General features: G+C 43.3%; 1 protein-coding gene across 1 annotated transcript in view; it reads right to left on the bottom strand.

The window, feature by feature from the left end:
* LOC104157912 (runt-related transcription factor 2-like) overlaps positions 1 to 23,923 on the bottom strand; it is a gene marked incomplete at its 5' end in the record, with an annotated part of 153,435 nt that overhangs the window by 48,485 nt on the left and 81,027 nt on the right. The gene's annotated exons all lie outside the window — the stretch shown is intronic.

Genomic DNA, 23,923 nt, shown 5'->3' with positions numbered 1-23,923 from the left:
GCCCCATCCCCCTTGCGTTGGAAAAAAGCCCAACAGCCATGGCTTGGCCATGTCCATGGGGCGATCATATCCAAACTGCCCACTGGGAACAGTCCCTGGCCTGTGCTGGCTCCTGAGCTGTGCCAGGCATTGTATGGGAGAGCCCAAACCAAAAGCTTGCCCAGGCCTCTCCTAACGACTCTGTTAGGGCAAGTCCAGGCTAATAGCAACAATCAATGTGTCCATTGAACTGTTTAATTTATAAGTATAAATATCCTCTTTCGGACTGGTTTTCATGATTGAAATGCCTTTTCTTTCGATAACCATCTTTATTGTCATCTTTTCATTACCCATCACGGCTATGTGCTGTGGACATTTGCAAGAAAATGCAACTTTGTGCTCATATGGCATCAATTATTTCATGTAATCTCTGCCTTCTCTCCCAGGTGGACCACCTTTTTTCCCCTTCTTCCTACTTCCTTCTTAATCCAAAGAAAACAAGAGTGATTTTCATTAGAGGATCTGAGACCCTCCTGCTTCTGTGTCCAGGTTTACCCTTGCTTCACCTGATCACAGTGGAGAGGGTGTAAAACCAGAATTGCGGTCTGCTTTGAGGCAATAGCAAGTCTTTTTTGAAGTCCCTGCCACTGTGACTCTTGGCAGCGGTGAAGAGCTTAAATGTACCTGTCTAATTTTGGGAGCCTCAGCACCAAGCCAGCTCACAACCAAGACCCAGAGCAAGCCAGATCCTTCACATCCACTCCATCCACATCATTCTCACAAATCCCAGATGCATGAGTGGCTTGGGGAGGGATAAGGTAAATTTCAACCTGGTTTGCTCAAATTTTAATGAAACTGCAGGAAGGCTAAATCAGGTTGAGAGCCTGAATTCTGTTTTATCTTCATTTTCTCTTAAATTCGTTCACTTGTTGCATCTACATGCATTGAGTTCCTTTAACGTACCCTGCGCTAAAGGGTTTTTTTCACCTTAGCAAAACCTTTACTTACTACCATTCATCCCTGCAGTGGGCTCCTCTAGCTATTGCCTTGCTTTCTCAGAGTTGCCTCTCACTTTGTCATATGGTTGGGCTGCGAGGAGGCATGTCTGGACAGTCATGCCCTTTAAGACTGCAGTCTCCTTTTATCTCACCTCGACTGCATCTGAGCCTTGCACAAAAATCCTGTTCCTTTTGAAAAGTGGCTTTTGCAAGAGTGCCTTCGAAGCTGTGCAAGCGGAGGGAGCGTCAGCCACCGTGCAGGTTGCATGCCCCAGTGTGGGTCTCACTCTTTCACATGAATTTAGGTATATTTTTATACAGCTCGTCCCTCTCTCACTGCAAGTTGTTTACCTTTCTTCTATATTCAAATGCACAAACTTAAATAATCCTTTTTGACAATCTCAGCTCAAACTGTCCACCTAGAGATGTCTGGCTGGGATTTTCCAAAAGATTCCATCCCTTCCCATCCTTGACTTTTCTCTCTAAGTTGGCAATGGCAACATGTCCTCATCTTCATGGCCTGTGACAGGTCCCATCTTTCAGTTGGAAAGTCAAATTCACAAATGGTTTAGGTGGGCCTAGCTCTGTTGAGGTAGGTCACCGATGAGTAGGGCATTTCAAGCTTTTCAGCTCTTTCCTGCCCAAGTCCCATCACTTGCTGAGCCCTTTTACCACCTCTCTGCTCCCATCCTGGACGTGGCCCCTCCTTACAACCAAGGCCCAATCTGCCTCTTAAATTCAGCATTCACCATGGTAGCTCTGGCTTCTCCAGCACTCCCTGCTCCCAGTAACACACCCCAGTAACATGCCCAAGAAAACTAGCCTGCACTGGTCTCTGGCCTCATACAAGAGTTAGCAGTCATGTTGCGTTAAGGAGGAGGAGGTGGTGGTGAGGTGGAGCAGATGCATTCCCATAGCAGGTTGTAACACTGATAACTACAAACCGGCGAGCTATAAGGGGGGCTAAGTCCTGATCAGGCTTTCTGCTACTTGTTCCAGATACTCTGGTATAGATGTTGAATTTCCAAGTGTTACCAGTTGATTTCTGGGACAGGGCAATGTTGGTCATCAATTTTGTCATACGTAGTACCAGGAAGCCCTAAGGCAGAATCAAAGCTAGAACTGGGAAAAAAATTCCATGAAAATACCTTCCTATCACAAGCCATGATTCAAACAAACTTTCACTTCTTTTTTTCTCCGGACAAGGTTTTGATGAAAAAAGACACATTCCTGAAACAAAAGAATTTTTTTAAAAAAACCTCTGTTTCAGAAGGGAAAAAAAAAGCATTTCTGTGTCACACTATAACTACTCTTTTCTTTATAACATATTTGGATAACTCTGATTTCCTAATGCCTCAGTAGTAGTGTAAATATAACACAGCCGAGAGATGAAGTCATTGGATACTGTGGCGAGATGTTGAATAAGACCTGGTGTAATAGATGAAATAGCCTATTTATTTATTGTATATAATTTCATCTTTAAAAAATAAACAGTAAAAACAGCTGTTAGCACAAACAGCAGAGCTTATCTTATTCCTGAAATCAAAATCTACCCTTTTGGTGATGTCATATAACAGTTTGACTCTGACACGTAGTATTGGCATTTCCCACAAAATGGAAATAATAAGACTGTGGGTTTTGCCGAGCACTTCCTCCACACGTACGTAGACACGTGTTTCTCCTCCTACCTCCCCCCCCGTCTGTAATCACTGCTCTGATGAAGTGTGACCAATCCAGAAAAAAATTATTATGTGGGATGGTGAATTCAATGGAAAAACATCATTTATTTTCCACCCAGCAAAATCCTTTTTGTTACTGTTCTTTGATAAACCATGGTTTGTGTTCTTTTCAGAAGCCTCGACAATGGTAGACTGTGCCTTTTCATCACTTGAGCGCTTTTGCTTTCGGTCGCACGGCTATAAATAGGAAAGTCTTTGTTCTGTCCCCTTTGGATCACAGCTACAAACACGAACCATGGAGGACACTCCAGCCTTTCCATGCTTCTTGGTTGTTCTCCTGCGAGAAAGCAGCCACACAAACAAACAGGCTGCTTTGTTTGTACTTTCTCTGAAGTCGCAATTTCTTCCACTAAATGTTTACGCATTCCAAAGTCAAGCAACTTGCCTTGCATCTTGGGAACCCAGCGCTGGTGATTTACGTTACTTTCAGGAAGATTTGGAGATGTATATTTAATGGGTTCAGTTAACGAGTTAATTAGCATGTTTTTTTCTCGAAGCTAAACTTTTGCTAAAATCAAAACACAGCTAGCATTTATTTTGGTGGTAATGTGAACATTTTCATAACAACCAAATTTAGAGCCAGTAGAAAGATCCTGGCTTGGCACATTTTCAGGAGGAGGGCTCGATCCAAAGCTCTTCACAAGGTCACGGGAGTTTTTCCCTCTGTTTCAGCAAGTTTGAAGTCAGATGCTCAGTTTAGGTGTAGACTGTATAAGAGAGGGCAATCTCCCACTTAGGGTCCCCTGTGTCCTCAGGCCTGACCTGGAGGATCTATCTCTAGGATTCAAAGTCAAAGACAACATTAATGGTACCTTCAGTCCCTGGCATTCCAGCACTGGATGCTGCGCTGGGCATGAGCGACAGGCTGAGAGCAGAAGGAGCTCCTGAAAACCCTGATGCCTCATCATGACTGGCTTGGCCCAAGATTGAACCACAGAGCAAGAGGCAAGCAATCTGTTCTTCACACGTGTCTTCTCTGGATTGCCAGCCTCCTCAGTTACTCATTTGTGAAGCTTTTCCCTGCCTTGTTTTTATTCCTCTTTCAGCTCAGCCTCTTTCTCTTTCCTTTCTTTTTTTTTTTTTTTTTAACTAGAAGTGAACTAAATTTTCCAAACCCATCTGCATTGCTATCAGACATTGTGTTTTTTTTAAAACTTGGCACCATTTCTGAAGTTTCCCTATGTACACTTTCCTGTTCGTGTATTTCCGTCATCCAGGTATCATCACTCAATAACCATACTGTGGCTGTAATGCTTTTCACATGGAAGGAATTGTGTTTTATTGATGGCAAATGTTGTAATGCACTTTCATGTCAAGATGAAAATCTGAAAAAGAAACTTTTTATAGCGTATGCTACATGAAACCTCTACACTGAACCAGGCTGTAGAGAGAATATTCAAGTGTACCTAAGCTATGACTCTATATAGTAAATTAAACAGTCTTGGCATGCAGGAATGGGCATAAGAACACTTCTGTACTGCAAAATTTTTAGCATGGGCACAGTCGAGTAGCACTCTCCCAAGCCATTTCCAAGCATAGACCACATGTCAGCAAAGCCAAGAATCATTCTAAATAGGCATTTTTGGATGTGGCTGTTCTCTTCTAGGGGCTAAGGGTATTTAGTGCTATGGATCTGACAAAAAAAAAACACAAGTGGCTTCAGGCCCAGAGTCTGAACCCAGGCACTGCTTTGTTCACACAGCCACAGTGATCAAGTCTACCATGGCCATGGGCAAGGACGTCTTGGGGACATCGTTCTCCCACCTGTCACCTGATTTTTATGATCACAATAGGGACCAAATGCTTTGTGGATGGATCACTTTGATGATGGTTTTATTTGGCAAAGGGCCTGGTGAAGCTCCAGCACCTCACAGTGAGGGATTTTGAGCAACCTGCTCCTCAGGGGCCAACCTGCTTCCACGGAGGGGACAACTCCTCGGTGTGTGATGGGAGAGGAAAGCAAGAGCCTTGGCATCCACTGCTGAGTTCTTAGCCCAGAGAGAAATCAGGACAACACTGTCCAAAAAATTGTACAAGTAAAATAAAGTAAATCTTTGCTGGGGAATGCCTGGAGACCAGTGGCTGCGGCGTTTGGGGGTAGGAGGAAATGCAATGGCACCATGGACGCAGAACCAGCTGTGAGGTCTCTCTGGTTCCCCAAAATCAGAGTGTTTCTCCTTCCAGCAACTCTGCAAGCACTGCTCCAGCTCATTTCTGAGCAAAGAGAAAAAACTCTTTCTGGAAGGCACACGCACTGCCTTTGATAGTGAGGACCGGGTGTGCAGTAGAGCTGGCTAATACAAAATGACTGCTTGGCATCAAGGGGCCGACTACTCAATGCAGCTGGGGACAGCAGTGCCTCTCGGCTGTCGTTATCCCACATCCAGCATGACTCTGTGCAGCTGATTGATGTCCCTTCTCCCGCTGCTTACGGAAATACGCAGCCTGGCCAGAGCCCTTGGTTGGATGCCACCTGCACCCAAGCCATGGCTCTTGCTATTGCCAGCGCATGAATCTTTCTGTCGTCATTTTTTAGGTTTCCTCGCTCTGCTCAGGGCTGGGAACAATGTGGCTGAAATGCAGAAAACCCATCCTCAGACTGTTTTTTTTTCCCAGTTTGGTACCTTGCTTTCACCTGCCCTCAGGTCCCCTCCAGCTGGCCCAACATGAGTGAGAGTTGTTCCAGAGTGATTTTAGCCCCATCAGAGCAGGAAGGTTCAGACACTTCTTAGGAAAAGCCTCCTAGGAGGTTTCCAACGTGGTATTTGCAAATGTAAAATGTTTAGCTACACTTTGGGAAAGCATCCAAGCCTATGTTTGTCTGAAGGAGCCTTGAAGCTTTTTTGAGGTCAGATTTTCTCCCCAGCTCAGTTGCCTTTTGTGCAGTTACTTCACCTTAGTGAATTTGCATCTCATTTATGTACGAGAGAAGCAAGATTACCACCTGTCTCAAACACAGGAGAAATTCCCATCTCCGTCTTTCTCATTTGATTCCTGGAACAGTTTTCTGTTTGCCACTGAGAGGAACACCAGAAAACTCAATCCAAAGCCCAGGACCTAATGAGTCAGGTCCCAGGTCTTGCTCGCTTGTGTCACTCACCAAGACCAATTCAAAGGCTCTCAATAATATCTCCTGGGGCAGTGCATGGACTTGACAATTTTTTACAAAAAACAGTTTCCTGTTCAAAAATATGTCCCTCTCACTATTTTTGTGGACAACCATCAATTTAAAGGATTGAAAAATAATTTGGACTTCAACACCTAGTACCATTTTCCAGCCATGAGGTATATGAAATCTGATGGTAGATTGGCTCCAGGACCACAGTTTTTTGCACCTCCTCGTGACCCAGATCCCAGGACAAATGCCTCTGGGCTTCCTTTGCAGTCATGGGGGGAGAAATATGCTTCTAGAGCATCTCATCCTAAAGTGAGCAACCAAAGGGGTTCAGATCAAAGTGCTACTTTCCCTCCATTGACTATAAAGGGAGTGAATGTAGGGTAACTAGCGCAGATGTGGAAATCTGTCCTGATTTAGGTGAGATAAGCCCTGTCCTGCCTCTTTGGGCTCCAGCACTGGTCCATTTGCAGCAGTTGTTCCCAAATAGCTCATCCTCACCTTGGGCTGGGTTTTGGGGGAGGTAGATGCTATATGTAAGCATTAGTCAGTGATACAGGTCCTGGAAAGATTCATACCTGGCAAAACCAAGATGGAAATGCACTCCTGCCTGCTCCCAAGGGAACATCACTACTGTTGGTACACCTGCTCTCTTTCTACTTTATTTTCTCCCAGGCTTCATAAATCTCGCTTTCCTTTCCACACTGCAGCCCAATGTCAGGACGTGTGAATGCCTGTTTGCTCAGCCAGAAGGGGAAAACCAGAATTCCACAAGCTCAGCTTTGCTAAGGCAAATGAACTCTGTGTGTTAGGAGGTCAGTGCTCCAGGGTGGGGGTCCAGGCAGATGTCAGGAGAGCCAAAGGACAGGCCAAAGGACAGGCCAAAAGAAGCCGAAAGTGCACAAACACAAAGCACCCAGACAGGCAATCCTGATAAGAGAAAAGCCTTCTGCAAACAGCTAGTAAAGCCAGGAGGAAAGATCTACTCTCACTCTATATTAATAATTTTCCTGTCTAGAAGTTTGGGCTACAGCAAAAACCTTTAGAAAATAGGCAAGCCTATGTTAACGGTTAGTTGTTTTTCGTGGACGGAAAGAGAGAGCTCGATCTTTTCTCTGAAAACACCCCACCCGGGGTTCCTGGAAGACGCTGAAGTTTCTGGTTTCTACAGTGGCTGCCTCTTATCAAGGACTCATGCTGGTGCATGACTCCAGTTTTAGCTCAAGTCTGCAGAAGACCTGAGGAATAACCCAAGGAGTAGGGCAGGGTGTGCACGGGTGCACAATGTGGCCGTCACTGATCCAGGACTATCGTGTTCCTGAGGATATGGAAAGTGGGAACTCAAAGTGTTTTAAATGGAGCATCTTCCTATCTTGCTTCCACACTGCTGGGATTTTCCTTTTAAAATCTTAATTCTCTCCTTTTCTCATTTCTAGGGCTTCAGTGGGAAGAGTCATCCTCTCCTATTTTTCAGATGTTTATGTTGAACATCCTGAGTTTATTCATAGAGCAATGAGCCTGTCTTTAAAAATCAAGGCCAAATCTAGGTCAAATTTGATAAACATTTTATCCTTTTCTCTGCAGAATCAGAGGGCTCAGGCACACAATCATGTCACCGCAGCTCAATGAGTGACACCACATCAGCTTCACCGCACCAATGGGCCATGCACGCTGAGCTGCAAGGGTGAGACCAAACACATCAGCTTGAAACCTCTTTCACTGGCCTTTCAGCAAATACATTTTATCTCACATTTGCTAACAGTCACTATTTGAGTTGCATTATTTCAGCTTTTGTGGGCCCAAAGTCTGCTCAAAAACTCTTAGTTTTCTACGCAAGAAAATTTCTTGCAGTATTTAGAAGAAGGGACCAGGAAACATGGTATATCTATAGCTGAACCTATAAACCAGGGCTGGGCAGTGCTGGTCTGCCAGTTGTCCTGTTTGGGGGCCCACTGATGCACAGTGGGGCTGTCCAGCCTGTGCTTCCTTTGAAGAACATCCAGTTGCAGAGGTAAATGGTGCACGGTCCAGTTTTCTCCCAGCAAAAGAGCTGGGATATGGCAAGAGTACACCCAAGCCACAGATACACTGATGGTTGGAGAGGAAAAGAGCATTATGGAGCACTTCTGTGGCCTGCTGTGGACTCAGTCTTTGAAATTGTCTTGTCCTTGAACACTGAAGAGCTGCTCCAGCCCTCAGTGTGCTTAACCACCAGACAATGAGCTCAGAGAGCTCCTGAAACTGTTTTCAACAGAAGACACATATGCATGCACATGCATACACTCAGGCACACCCAGGCACTATGGCTGTGTTATCTTTTAGAAGCCAGTGAGCCATTCGAAAATGATGCAGACTTCAGGATAACGTACGATGAAAAAGACATTGTACACTTGGATCCTGGGATGAAATTACTCTATTGACGTGATTAAACCCTTTCCTATTACTGTAACAAGCAGTAATGTTTAGTGTCAGCTGTAGGCAGTGGTTCTGTTTGAAGCAACAAGCTACTTCAAGAGAATTGGTGGGACAAACTTGTCAGGAAGACTCTGAGTCTCCTGTTGCCTTAATCTAGGCCTAAAAATCAGGGTCTGTAAAAATACAAAAAGAATAAAAATACTCCCACAAATTTTAAGACAAGTCATTTCATGAAGACCAAACCAGCCTTGTTGATGGGTACAGTAACTTGCTGTTCTGCAGCACAGCATGTCTTGGTTGTCCTCTTTGCTGCACAATAAAGGTTGCATCCAAACCTATGCTTGGACAGAAAGATCTCTGTTATCTGGGGAGACGTCATCATGAAATGTATTTGAATTCAGGAGTTCTGAAATTGCTGAGTTTCATTGAACTGTGTCTGGCCATGGGACTGAACAGCTACAGGCAGAGGGACAGACAGACATTGCCCTTGTGTCCACACACAGCACAACCCCAGTAGCTCTGTCTCCAAGATCTCTGTTATCTGGGGAGACGTCATCATGAAATGTATTTGAATTCAGGAGTTCTGAAATTGCTGTTTCACTGAACTGTGTCTGGCCATGGGACTGTACAGCTACAGGCAGAGGGACAGACAGACGTTGCCCTTGTATCCACACACAGCACAACCCCAGTAGTTCTGTCTCCTTCCAAAGGGCACTGAAAATTAAAGCTAAACACCCTCAAAAGTCTAAGTTAAACCTTAAAACTGAAAGAAGGACGTACTTCCTTACAAAACCACTCACTTTGTCTACCTGGGCTTTGTGTTCATAGAGCTCCTTTCTTGCTCATAGAACAGCTCGAAGCGGCAGCGGCTATTCATAGAAGTTGCTTCTACACATGAGTCAAACAAGGCAGTCAGGATGCAACAGCCCAGACGAAGTCAGAGCAAATAAAAAGTAAATAATGAAACTAGATTCATGTGGTTCAACCCTTTTCCTCTGCTATCTTCAGCATCTTCGTGACACCGCTCTGATGGCTGATAAGAAAACAGGGGGTCAAAGTGTCAAGAAAACAGAGGTTGTTTCCTTTGCATCAAATATAAAAAGCAACATCTCCCAGCTTTCTCATGGCTTAGCCCAACCCAGAGCGTGGCTAACTTTGCTCAGGTGGGACTGGGAGGTGCTGGTTGCAAGGGGAAGGCATCTGCACAACAACGTATCACACCCATTAACATGTTTCAAAGCCTGGGACACCTCATTTTTTCTGGATGCTTTGCTTTTCTGCATTGAGCAAAAGACTATACGCCATTTCTTCCACTCCAGGAAACGCGTGCAAAAACTTGTCAATAATGGTCAGTGCACCAGTTACCCCTGACTTATCTGCTGGGGGTGGAAAGGTCTCTTTAAAAGATCTGCCACCTCTGTAAACAACCCACTGACCATGCTGTTGGCCATGTTCTTGCTATTATAAAATGAGACTAAATGCCCAGGCTTCGTACTGACAAACAAGTACAAGGTCACAGACTTAAAATTCAAGCTGATGGAGTCTAAGGATGTAAACTTGTTGAAAGAGAAACAGTCAGGTTTGGGGAGGGAGGGCTTTTTGAGGCAGTTGATTAGATCAACCGATGAACTGTGAGCTCCCCAAAGCAACTGCTAAAGGTTACAAGGTTAAAAAAAAAGACAAACTATGTATGACCTCTAAGTCTTGTAAGAAGATCAATGCAAGATGAATCTACGAACTGAAATTCATAACTGTACTAGATAGTAACCATTATGGATACAATAGAAATACTGCTTTTATGGCAATTAATCTTTTCCTTCATCTCTGCAACTGCAAGGTCCCTCTCTGCTCTACTTTTACGTCTCAGATAACTTATAAAATTACAGTATACTCAGCAATTTTTCCCAGTTTCTCCAGTTTCTTTTTTTATTTAGAGTCTTAAAACTGGCTTGGCCAAGAACGTGTCATTTTTTCCAGCTGTGTTGGTTGGTCTACCAAAGATAGTGCCTTGTCTCTCTGATATTCAGTGAATTGATCTCCAACACCAGCAGTATCAGACACTGGAATTTACAGAAGGGCAGAGGGATACATTACGGTTCGAATGACCAAACCACTGACCAAAAGAGAAGAAATCTTCTCCCACCTGCCAAAGTCTTCAAAACTACCTGGAAACCTCCATTCCAATCACACATACAATTCTGGGCTCAGGGAGTATGGTCTAGCTGGAGTTCTGCACACAGAGGCATCCCAAAGCACTGCAGCAACCAAGGATGTAACATTAACAACTGTCAGCATCGCCACTACTTAATTACCCAGATGACCAAATCTCTGTATCTAGAGGCCAAAATTCTTTGTTTCCCTAGGAAAGAGAAATCTGTCCTGTGAAGCGAATGGGTTTTCCTGTGCAAAACCAGAGGCAAATCCCATCTCTTCATCAGCTCTCTCTCACCTTCTGTTTTCCTTGGGAGGGCCAATTTGCCCTGCTTCACAGACAACACGCCCAGGTACAAGATCCTGATCCACTCACATGCACAGAAAGCAAAAATCCCCAAAGCCTAAAGACCCATTTTAGGGTGCTTCTCCCAGCAGGGAAGTTGGAGATTTCTTATGTTCCATTTTTAAATATTTGAGTATTACATAAGTATCACAATAGTGCATAAATACATATAGAGGGAAAAAAAAATCTATAAACCATTGGCCCTAATCCTTAAATCTCAACAAATAAGCTCTTGACTTGAGATCCCCTCTGAGTACACCTTTGACCAAATTCTTTTCTCTTGGTCATCTGCTTGGTGGAGGATATCCATTCTGGCATCCAGCTCCGATTTCTGAATTAACAGTCTGTATAACACTTCTTACATAGTCTGTGAAGCCTTTTTAGGGCGATTTAGGGATTAAGTTCCTGCATTGAGAATGAGTTAGTCATTGTCCCCAGCCCTGAGCTCACTGGGAGCTGTGAGGGGTCATCCGGCAGGTGAGAAGTCACGAGCTAGGAGGCCATGGCATTCAAGGCTCTGCTTCCCACTTTCATCTTTGCAGAAAACATTGAGATAGCTTTTACTGGCTACAAAAGGAGAACCAGCAGGATTCAATCCTACCATTTACTACCTGAAGGAAGTAATTCCTTTGCGTATGTTGCTAATAATGTTTTTAAACCTTTGTTGTGCACCCAAAGAGTGAAAAACTATAGAATTCGTGGCAGAAAAAAATTCTCAAAACTGCAACCCTCCCTTTTCCTTTTAATTGGGATTGATATTGATCTCCTAAGGAGAAATGTGCTTACTGGTGAGGTACTGGCCTTTTCCAGAAAAATGACGTCACAGCCTTTCAATTCTTTGAAATTTGCCTTGTCACAAATATTAACAAATGGGTACATATTTTACTAAGAAATACTGATTTCTTAATAACAGCAGTAAAGCAGCCAAAAACCCATGGAAAAAAAAAACAGTAACTGCATTTTAAGCTAAAAAAAGTAACTAAATAACAATCACTTTTCCTAAATAAACCAGGAACTGCAGGATTCATAGTAAGATCAGCTCCCCTGTCCTATATGTATTTTTACCTATTTCTGATAATATTTTAAAAGCCACCCTTGCCTTAACAAGGTTGTAAATACACAGGCCAATTCATATTCATATTCATACTCAATATTTTTACCAATACCTATCTAAAGCATTTTATTAAGAACCCATCACTTCTGGATACTTGAGAAGAGAGCAAGCTTAAGAAAACATTTTCAAAAGTGAACTACTTCTCATTCTGGGAGGCAGCTGAAAATTTGATTTCCTCCTTTCACATATCACATGTCAGGGTGAGTGCGTTTCTCAGCTTCACGTCTTCCGTCTTTGAAGTTCAATTTCTTATTTGCAGTTGTTGTGGCAAAGAAGCCACTGAAGAAATGACTTTGACATTTCATTTGCGACACCTGAGGTCTGTGGTCATTCTCAAATCTAGCAGGAGACCTTTGCAAATTCAGTATTATCCTTTTCTCTGTTGGGTGCACATTTGCATGGGTCATGAGGACCAAGGGGCACTAGCCAGGCTGCTATACTTTTCTCTCATTTTGCTCCACATCAGTGTGGGGCGGAAAGGATGCAACAGGATGGGAGAAGCCCTGCGTCATGGGCTTGGGCTACACACGTGGGCAAGGGATGGATCCCTTTGTGCAACTCCTATCAGCTCTCATGGGTCACAATGGGTTTATAATTGAAACACTTTACCATGGCAGTAACTGAAATGCCAAGGGGCCAATAGTGACATTAAATCTGACAGTGACTTCAGCAAGTCTACACTTCCTCAAAGCACAAACTGGATTCAATTTTAGCTTTGCTTTTTGACGGAAAGAAATAGCCAAATGCAAGACCTGAATGCTAACCCTATGTGTCCAGCACTTTCTAGGGAAGCTGGAACATGGGTTGCCTTCAGGACCCTACTACTTCCAGAGGAAAGCCAGGATCTGAGCATGGAGATTTACCTCTGAGAGGACTTTTGTTTATGGTATGCATTCATTTAGCCATCTTCGTCAGGGTTTCACCCCTCAGCCCCACCGGCATGGGTGCAAGCCCCCACCAAACTTACTTGAGCAGACTTGGGGAGGTGCCATCTCCTCTGAACTACGATCTGTTCAAGTACCAGCAGTTTGTATTTTCCTGTCTCTAGGCTGTCATGCTGCAGATGACCTAAATTATCTCTCTCTATTTTTTCTTTTCTCCAGATGGTGAGGTCTGATACAAGCAGGTGTGTCTGAGCAGCCAATGGCCCCAGCACAGGGCACGAGGATCCTCTTTCCATCCTTCACCACAGGTGCTGCCGACACAAAGCAGGCGCAGGGTCTGTCCCTCTGTGCCACACACCTGGATCAGTAAATCCAAGAGATAATAACCAGGTAACACTGTAGTTACAGACTCACAGAATCGATTTGGTTGGAAGAGACCTCTGGGATCATCGAGTCCAACCTTTGCCCTAACACCACCATGTCAACTAGACCATGGCACTAAGTGCCACATCCAGTCTTTTCTTAAACCCCTCCAGGGATGGGGACTCCACCACCTCCCTGGGCAGCCCATTCCAATGCCTACCGACCCTTTCAGTGAAGAAATGCCTCCTCATTTCTACCCTGAACTTCCCCTGGCGCAGTTTCAGACTATGCCCTCTTGTCCTGTCACTGGTTGCATGGGAGGAGAGACCAACCCCCACCTGGCTACCCCCTCCTTTCAGGGAGTTGTAGAGAGCGATCAGGTCTCCCCTCAGCCTACTTTTCTCCAGACCAAACACCCCCAGCTCCCTCAGCCGCTCCCCATCAGACTTGTGCTCCAGACCTTTCACCAGCTTCATTGCCCTTCTTCATCAGCACGCTATCTGTTGGTATTTTCTGTCATGGAGGAGCTGGTGAGTTGCTCCAGGGCAGATACCCACAATAAACAAAATGCCAATCTTAACATGACCACCCCCAAAAAAGCATCTTCTATAAATAAATGCAGTGCACAGAGAAAAAATGTGTCCTTGCACCCTGTTAAATGGAGCAACCAAAATGAGTTCCTAATTGGAAACTTATGAAAATAGCAACTGGGGGGATCCTCTTGGTCAGGCAGAGACAGGGAAGTTCGAAACGGCACGTACAAGTCCCTTGCTGGCAAGGAAAATGGTTGTACAAGTTCTCCGTAAACATCTTTATCTGCAGTCATTAGCCAGCAATCCTAAACATTGGATGAGTTCTCCTCATCATTTCACAATGGGTTTTTTTCTGGTTTCTAGGAACTGTTTTCAAGGACTGTCATTCAGCATACAAGAAAAACATGTGAACATGATACACAGTCAGTTCTTTTTTCTCTTGCACATTGCCCCATTACAGAAATACAAAATATCACGTCACCATGTACTCTACTTTTCTCTAACACTTTCCATCCAATACCTAGAAGCACATTACAAACATGAGTGATTTTACTGTGATTTCAAAGATCCCTGCCTGGAGGGAAATGCAGTTTCTGTGTTGAGCATAAGGAAAAGATGATTAAAGGGGTAGTGTGAGGAGAGTAAGAGGCATCTTCCTTAATGCCCAATACAATGCCTTATAAAATTACAATCCTGCCTCTATCTAGTAGTTTGGATTAATCTCTTCCAGACAAATAAAACAGACTAAGGAAAGAAAACAGGGTGGAGGAGAAAGTACAAAAAAAGTTGGAACAAAGATGCCATTCTAAATCACTGGCCCCAACTCAGCATGTAACCATTTTCTATGGCAAGGAGCAAGTCAAACAAATTCCTCATCAACTGGTACTTTCTGCAGCTCCACGAAAGCCAAAGGCTGTGGATTTTGCAGCTCTTTAAAGTACAGGGGGAAATCCCGGCCAGCACTGCTCCAAATCCCTGAGCGGTGCAGGAATAGCCGCTCGACACGTGGCGACTGATCAGCAAAGGGACAGAAGCACAGACTGGATTTTCAGTCCCGACTTTGAGATCTAGCTGCCAAACGGCATTGCAAAGAAAGACCTCTGGAGACTCCTCATACTTTTTTTGGCTTATTCTCCTGGTGTATTCATCTTAACAGAAATCAGCTGTTCTCCTTCTCACTTATACAGTATTTGAAGAAGAGACTTTAGCATCTGGCCTGGCTATTATTAAAAGATGAGAACATCCTGCTCTGTTAGGAGAACACCACTACTGGCAATAAAAGGACAAAGATCCTTTGCATCCAGGTTTCCTGAGATCTGTCTGGATTATTTGGTGTTTTTTTTCTCTTCTGCCACGGCCTTTCCTTCCTATTTCCTGATGTTTGCTGACTGGCCTCACACACCCCGGAGCAGGGATAAAAATTGTGCTTTCCTGGGAGCAGCTATCTCACAGCATTTGGATGTAACAGCATCATTTTCAGCTACTAAGGACTTCTTTTTCCAACTGCGGAAATGAAAAAGTAAACAAGCTGGGGACACAAGGGGCTGCTTTGGTGTTTAGGCTCTGACTTTATTTTTAATAGTGCTCTAAAGTCACAGCCTAGAGGAATACAAATGAAGGGGTGGAAAGGAGAGGTCACTGAGCACTGGACTCCTATAGATGTGCACAAGGTTTTAAACCCTCACTGTGCCATGTGTGCCCAAATCCAAACCCAAACCCAGAGGCTGGGGGGAACAGTCACCAATTGCACTTTGGGAGGTTGAGGGTGGATGTTAGGAGAAGCGTGGGGATGGGATGCTCTGCTGAAGCCCCATCTCCATCTCCACGCATGGAAGATATCAAGACTTGTCGGGCACAGCCATGCTGAGTGGATCTGGTGGCGGTGGTCCTGCATAGAGCCTCCCTTGGAGCAGGAGACCCACGGAGACTCCTTCTAACCAGCATTTTGGTGACCCTTCATTGATAACACCCACATTTACGGGTTGAAAAATGCTGGCGTCCAAAAACGCAAGGCTATTAATAGAGGGACTTCAGCTGATCTCTACTGGCGTAATCACCATCTGAATTTGGCTTCGCGGTGAACATTAATCACTGGCAAGAAGCTGCGGCGTATCAACTTTAACATGGGTTGTTTGCTTTTCTCTAAGTGTTGGGACATCCCGCAAGCTCCAGCTGCTCATCCCGAGCGAGCTGCCGGGAGGGAGCGGCCAAGGGCTGCCTCCACGGATTGCAGTGATCTCTGCTTTTCTTCCTGCCCCACCGCAAATCCCGAGTAAATCTGTTGAGACAGCACAACTTGGCCTTAACTCCGCATTGTTTTTTTACCAGATCAGCAGTGTGGAAACTGGGTCAATTTTTCTAAACATGTGGTTTAGAAATGTGCTGTTTCAAAGGACACTATCCAATGGTGTGAGACCAAACATTGGATTTGTAGTAAAAAGAGCTAAACAACAACAACAAAAGTTCAAAGCTCCCTATAAAAACCGAGTCCATGGGACACCCTGACAAAGTAGGCAAATAGTAAACTCCCTGTTCTACATTTAGGGAAACTGAGGCATAGAAACAGGAGTCCAAAGCTGCCTGGAGAATCACAGATGATGCTGAAATTTCCCAGCTACAGAACAAAAGCTAATTTATCTCATCTTTACAAGTTCTTACAAATATAACTATAGGGATTTCATTTTATTCTCTCACCCGAACTGCAGTACGGAAATTCAAGTCTACTTGAATTCCCAACAAGGGAAATTCAAGTCCACTTGTTATTTAGGTAACACAGTCAACATTAGAAATGCAGGTTTCATCTACCATAAGTAATATATGCAATAAATCTGCACGACAATAGTAGGGCAGGCCTGAGAACTTCACTTTTAGGTTATGTTGTAGGTCACAAGTTACTTTGTTTGTACTACATCAGATCACCAGATGCTTTTGGAAGTCTAGACTTTGTTCTCTTTGTATCTCACAGCCTTTTCTGTTACTGAGGCCAACAGGTTCTTATTCCCAGAGGGGTAGATGCTGACGTCCCCCTCTCCAAGGCCATGTAAGTATCATAAAGAGACCCCATGGGAACAGCTCCATACACCCCAGACTGATATTGCACCAGCAGACCTACAGGGAAAAGATTATGATTACAGAAGGCCAAAGACAGCCCTTTTGAATGCTAAACATTTCAATTTTTGCTTTAAGCTCATGCTGAAACTTTTCTTCAAGATGTTGAGTAGAAATGCTCAATCTGCTCTCAGTATTTTATCTGCCACAGTCATGCCCATCACCTATCCAAATATTATGTGTTTCTAGCAGATTTGCTTATAATTTTAACCCATCCAACAAGTATTTCTGGCGAATAACACTCTTGGGCTGTTCTCTGCAAGCATTCACCCAAGTGGTAAGTGCCTGAGCTGCAAAGCTGGTCACCCACACCACACCATGCCCTCTCCTACCCAAATATATGATCTAGTGTAACCCCCCCAAGTGCTGCAGAGATTTCACCCCAAAATACTGATTCATTTCCTCCTGACCATGCAGAAGGTAGCTAGACGGTACATGTCAATCCTTGGATATATAACTGAGGTTATTTCCTCCTTTTCCCCAATAAACAGCTTGATGAATTTTTTTATTTGGTGTCAGCACAGAGCTTGGTGCTGAACCATAAAGTCAGACTCTGCTCCTTCTCTCCCCCGCCTCTCCCCAAGAGCTTGTTTTAGGCAGAAAAAAGGCTGATTTAGGCCTGTGGGTGACAACACGTGGCTGCTTTGAGCCCCTCCGGTATTGCTCACAGCCACAGGAAATTAAAAAGTTAAAACCGAGATCAACAGGGAGAGGCAGCACTAGATGCACACTGCATGGGATAGGCAACAGCCTGACTCCAGCGATCCAGAGCTGACGTTCAACCCTCACAACCCAAAACCAAGAAGCTATTTACTGACACCAAAAGATGGGGAAGCCAACAGTCACCACTGCTTGTAGGAAGCATCCTTAAATCTTATCTCCTAAAAGTACTTTGAGTTTGATCTCCCCCCCGCCACTGCACATGTCTCTGTACTGGAGAGTCCGCCGCGCTGACCAGTGGTGGTCATTTTGTCTTGAGAGTGGTTGGTTTCTGGCTAAGGCAGAAGAACAAGAGTCACCTTCTCAAGCTGTAAAAGGGTAAAAGAATCAAAAAATCAAAAGCAACACCCCCAGTGTGATGTACGATGAGAATTGCTGTACTGGTTCAGAGGGATGGTTTGGCTCTTCCAACCCTTGTGCTGACCATGTCTGCCATAGCTATCCCAGAGAAACGTGCCAGAAACCAACAAAAGATAGAGAGATCACTGTAACTCCTCAATAACCTGCCTATATAAGAATTTCATCCAGTCAAACCTCTTTATTCAGACTGATTTTAGCTGAATATGTGTTATCCGTACAGTCACACAAACAGCTTTTAGCTTTGACAACAACCTGTAGCAGATAGCTCCTAGCCTGACTCACAGGGCCATGGGATAACTTGGAGGTGACCAGGAGAGGTCTCCAGCCCAACCTTCTGCACAAGCAGTCTCATCTCTGGGGTCAGACCAGGTTGCTCCATGCTTTACCTAGTTGGGCCCTGTAAATCTCCAAGAACAGAAGTGGCACAGCCTCCCTATGCCCCTGTTCCACCGCTTGACCATACAAAATGGTGAAAAGTTGTTTATTTCCCTTTCTGAGCATCTGGATTAAGTGACCATGAAAGCAAGAATATAATGAACATCCCTTTGTGCTCCGAGTAGCTGAGGTAGGTTAACCTGTGTACCAGAGGGCAGCAGAAAGTCTTGGCACTAATGTTTGTAGCATAAGTCCCTCCCCGCGAACGATTTATATAGCAATTACACCACAGAGCATTGATTGGTTGTGTCCTCACTCTTGGATAAAGCTTCCCTAAAATCAGGACTCAGGAATGAAAGCACCCTTGAAAACCCCCAAACTTTATCTCAGCCTTCAACCGCCACGCAAAAAATGTGTAGGTCCATGGCAAAGCCAACAGAGCTCACAAAATCAGTATTAGTGACATTTAAACGTCGGAGTTAAAGGTTTCTTGAAGCGATCAGAACCTCATGCCTCTCTGTGCTACTATTTCTCTTTTGCAGAATCAAGAAATAGCTAAAAAGGATAAGAACTTACTATGAAACCAGGTACAAGCTTGCAAACAATTCCTGTCCTCCTGCAGCCAGCCTTGGGTGGACTTAACCTCACCTTCATCAACTGCATCTCCTCCTACCCCTGATGCTAGACTGGAGGAAAAATAGCCTCCTCCCCCAGTCCCCTCCCTATCCATATATCTTTTGCTGCTTGGAAACTATTCTTGCCTCGGGTCATGCAAATCACAAGATTATCTGTAACTGCATTCCTCAGGTCTGACCAGGAAGAGGTGGGGATAGCATAACCCCCATCCTGGAAAAGTGCCATAAACCCCAATCCCTCCCAGTCCCCCAATTTGGAAATCTATCCCAACTTTTCCTATACTTCAAGCTCTGCCCATGGCACCCTAACACCAGAATGTGCCCACTCATGTCAATTGTTAGGTTTCAGAGTTAACAATCTAGCAAGATGAAGGGAGCAGTTTACATTCCTCTAAGAAATACAGGGTTTGATAGTTTGCAGACTCAGGAAAAGAAGCAACATTTGAGATCAGATTTAGAAGGTGTCCTTTACCACCCATAGGCCTGGAAACTTGCTTTTTATATTTAACTGAAAACTTAACTGCTGCAGAAATTGATGGGGCCACCATGGTATTGTGTCCTACCGTGTACTTACTTCACCCTGCCTGGTGCTAAGAGGAGACAGCGGAAGAAAAAGAAGCATAGAAGAACATTAACAAAAAAAAGCCATTTTATTGAAAATGAAATTCAAACTTCAAATTAATATTACAATCATGAGAAAATGCCAAACAATTCAATTTACAGTTGCAACATACAATACAAATAGTCCCTTTGAAGTTGAAGTAAACTGATCCACAATCATTGTCTGTGGCATAAAGCAGAGTGTGTTTGTACAATATGTGCATGAAAAGCAAATCTCAGGTGACAGCATTTGAAAAAATAAAAAATTAAAGCTTGTATTTACACAAAATGCTACAAATACTTTGTTCCAGCGGAAATTCAAGACTGGTAAAGCATATTTAACAACAACAAAAAAAAAAATTGGAATGTCACTCATATTACCTAAAACAAAAGTTACTGTAAAAGTATGGTTTTGGCTGATATACTTAAAAGTACTGCATTAAAAAAAAAAAGCAAAGACTTATCTGTAAACACGGAAGTAAACAAACATCTAAAAAAGTTCTCAGAAAATGTTAAAATGAAATGCATTCTATTTAAAAACAACAAGAAATTCAGGGGTTCAGAGAATGGGGCTTCTTTGAGCTCATGGCTGATCCAGGTTTTAATTATTGCTTTTGCTCATGGCTTGTTGGCCGCGTGCAGCCCGGCGTGGGGCTGAGCTTCGCTTTGCTAAGTGTGAAAGTGCAAAATTTTCCCCACTCAAGATGGTACCTGTGGAAACTGGTAAATCTTTTCTTGGGGGACTGCTGGCAAAAAAGTTCAATGCTAAGAAAGACATAGCAGCTGGTCTTTTAAAAGAAACAATAAATGCCACACGAATGATGCTGTGGGTTAAATAATTTGCTTTACTCATCCGTCCTGACCTGCTGATCCCGATCTGGTTACCCCTAGGAGGAGGGAGAGGAGGATTTAATCCTCCGTTCGGCAAAAGGGACATCGTGCCTGTTGTACTGGCAGTAAATCTTTGGTAGGATAAGAGAGCTGGAAAGTAAAAAAGGCTATTTTTTAATCTTTATATCTATGACCAGTGCCAAAGATTGCCACTCACCAAGGGGAAGGGCTGTCGTACCTTTGAGAAAACTCCTTTCTGATGATGCTAAGCACCTCGCAAAATGTCAAATAATCTGATACGATTTACTACATAGTCCTGGTTGGCTTTTTTTTTCATCTGAAATCCTGATTCAAGAGCATTTCCAAGTGAACTCGAAAGCATTTTCCGAAAGCTTTGATGAGCATCTCTGCCTCAGCCTGCACATCTCCCTCCATGACCAGCCTGACATACCGGGACAGATTTTCCAAAGGCACCAGGAGGGTTCAGGAGCACAGGGGTCTACTGAAAGTCAAGGGGCTGGGGCTCCTTCGTCCGTAGGTACTTAGAAAATCCTTTCCTTCCTATCTCAAGCAGGCAGAGCCAGACGCCTGCCTGCATGGCCAGGGAAGCTGGGGGCACGGATCGAGCACGTGTGCCTGGACCGGGCAGAGACAACGTTTTCAACGTCTGTCCCTAATGGTCCAGTTGAAAAACCGTGGGGACACAAACAGATTCCTGTCCGTACTGAGCAAAACAAAAGTCTGGTCTGTGCTGGATTTATCCAGAAACAAAAACCAAGTGCTTGAATTTTACAACAAAGTCTTAAAAAAAAAAAAAAAAAATCTGGGTTGCTGCCTGCAGCCACTCTTAACAACATTTCAACACAAAAGCACCCTAAAAATTACTTAATATGCATACAGTAAACCTTAAAAAGCCCTTCTCAGCAATAACAAATAATGTACAAATATAGTACCTTTTATTAAATAGGAAACAGCTTGCACTGGCAGTACATCTTTTTCTCTTGCTTACTAAACAAAAAACAAAACTGAAATGTGTAACCAGACACTGGCTTTTTAAGTGCTGCTGAGACTAACAAACGTATTTTACAGTTACAAATAAATGGACAGTGGTATGCTTCAAGCTACCACAAACCAACAATAAATAGAATCAATTACAGCTTCCATCTTTGAAGGAAAACTAAGTATTAGAAGAAAAACAAAGTGTCTTACTTATACTTTAAGCATACTTGGTATACAACCTTTAGAAGGCAAAGATTTTATTAAATTTTTTTTAAGAGCATGTCACCACGCAATTCAGAGGGATGTACCATGCTAAGGTCAACTCGTTTAACAGCTTCGCTGTTAACGAGCGGTGATGGTGTTGTCTGGCTCTGTATGGCTGTGCCCACTATTGATTTATTGCGATACTTTGGAGGTAGCCAAAGTAGAGCCAAGGTGTGGTGGCTGACAGCCCCCTGAGGAGACTGCGGATGGTGATGGCTAAGGTAGGGGAAGGAGGGAGCGCCGGCAAACCCCATCAGCACGTGCCAAACATCCTGCTAAACCAGACTTAACATCACCTGCCTGGGGATAGCGTGGGGAAGGTGGTTCAGCTCCCACCGCATCCAGCTGATGCCGCGTCACCTCCTTGTTTGCTGTAGCAGCCCTGGGCTGGGCAAAATTTGGGCCCCTCAGCTGGATAGTTTGGCGGCAGACAGGTTGGGTAAGGTTTCGGGTGCAATTTGCTCTCCCTGTATCACGTCTGGGAGCCCCAGGGTGGCTTTTAAGGTGACTTTTTATCTTCAGCGTTTGCAGAGGTGAGTATTGCTGCCTTTGTGCTTGTCTCTCTAATATGACAACAGCCACATCAGCTTCAAAGTCAACACAGCATCCTTACGGCTCTAGCATTTAATGCTAGCGGGCGGTGATTCACTACCGGGCAGTTTCTGTCTCAAGTTTTGAACCTTTTTATTCCATCGAGTGGGCTGAAATTGCCAGGGGAGGGGAAAAAATTTTCACCAATTCTCCCTTACTCCCTTTTCTGTGATATTTAACAATTCATTATTTGTAAAATACGGGCTTTGAAATGGTTTTGATTTTTCTCTGGGAAAAAAAAAAAACAAACTGTTGAAATTCAAATCATGCTGTCAAAAGAGAACATCTTAAATATGAATATTTTCAAATTTTGAAGTTCTGAGAAAAATCCTGGGAGAAGAAGAAATTAGGGGAAGGGTGGAAAATATTTCATCCTTCCTACCATTTTTCCAGTGTCTCCACAGCTACTGATTAAAAGGCAAGACTGTGTTGAAGGCAACCAGACAGCTAATAAAAATATTTTAAACACAATATTTCCTTCATAAGTTATATAAAAAGATCCTACATCCAAAATCATTTGATGTGGATGCATTTGGGTTGAGTTTGTTGTTTTTAAGTCACATTGTAAACTGGTTCACACTGGAACTGCTTTTCAAAGTCGGGTAAAGGTTTGAGGTTTACACCATTGCAGATATGTAATAAGTAAAAAAAAAAAACAGTTTTAGAGACCGAAGTCAATATATCATTACATTAAGAAACGTTTAAAGGGTCCAAATGTCATTAAATAATTATAAATATTCTTTTAAAGTTATATGATGATTCATGTTAGCAAACAACCTCAAATTTTACACATTTATAATTTAAAAAAAAAAAATAAAAAAGAACATAGCCAAACACAAATACTATGTATACCATTTTGGCTCTAGTAAAATATATTGCCATTTTCATAATTTGCATAAGTAACAACATTTTGTTTTTTTGTTTTTAAAGGTTTTGGTTGTTATTTTTGGTTTTTGGCTAATCAAAGGTGAAATGAACGGATACAAAAGTAAAAAGGAAACCCCAAGGTTGTCTAGCCTAACGTGAAGACTCATTCTCTTTAAGTACCCAAAAACAAACCAAAAAAGCAATGAACACAGAGAAGTTCCAACTGTTAGCTGCAGCAAGGCTTGGACAGAGTTTTTTGGGACAGCTGTTTTCATCTGAATGTATCATGGCAAAACGGAAGCAACTCGATCTTTGCTTTCCTTTTTATGTGCACCAATACAAGCCAGTTGAATTGCACTACGGGTGTGAAGAGGGTCCCATACATTGTATGATTGCAACTGTATCTGGAGTTCATGGTTAATTTTTTGTTTTGTTTTGTTTTGTTTTTTTAAATAAAAGGGAATGCAGCCTTTGCCTTGCATCACCATGTTTCTCCTGATAGCCGGGGAGTCCGTTCTCTCCTCATTGGCAAAAGTACTCACTAATTATTACAACACTCTAGACAAAAAAAAAAACAAACAAAGGAAAAAAAAAAGGAGGGGGTGATTTTTGTGTGTGTGTAAAAAGTACATTTTAAATATAAAATAAGGTAAAATGTTTCCAAGAAAAAAAAATAAAATATGTGCTTTGATCCGCATAATCTGAAACATGGGTGGTGGTGTGTTGGTAACTCTTGTGTTATTTATGGCCATTATCATCCCATCTACACAGTTGCACATATTGGTAATTTTTTATTATTTTTTTAAAAAAAAACAAAAACAAAAACAAAAACAAAAAACACAAAAACCAGGCACTTCGTAGTTAGTCGACCGTTTGTTTGGGGGTTTTTTTTGTTTGTTTTTGTTTTTTTGGCTCGCCGGGTTCGGGCCGGCTACC

The sequence above is a fragment of the Cariama cristata genome, unplaced genomic scaffold (genome assembly GCF_000690535.1).
Source record: "Cariama cristata isolate BGI_N322 unplaced genomic scaffold, ASM69053v1 scaffold8582, whole genome shotgun sequence".
Lineage (NCBI taxonomy): Eukaryota > Metazoa > Chordata > Aves > Cariamiformes > Cariamidae > Cariama > Cariama cristata.
The sequence above is the reverse complement of the archived record's forward strand: the minus strand, read 5'-3'. Positions and strand labels throughout refer to the sequence as shown.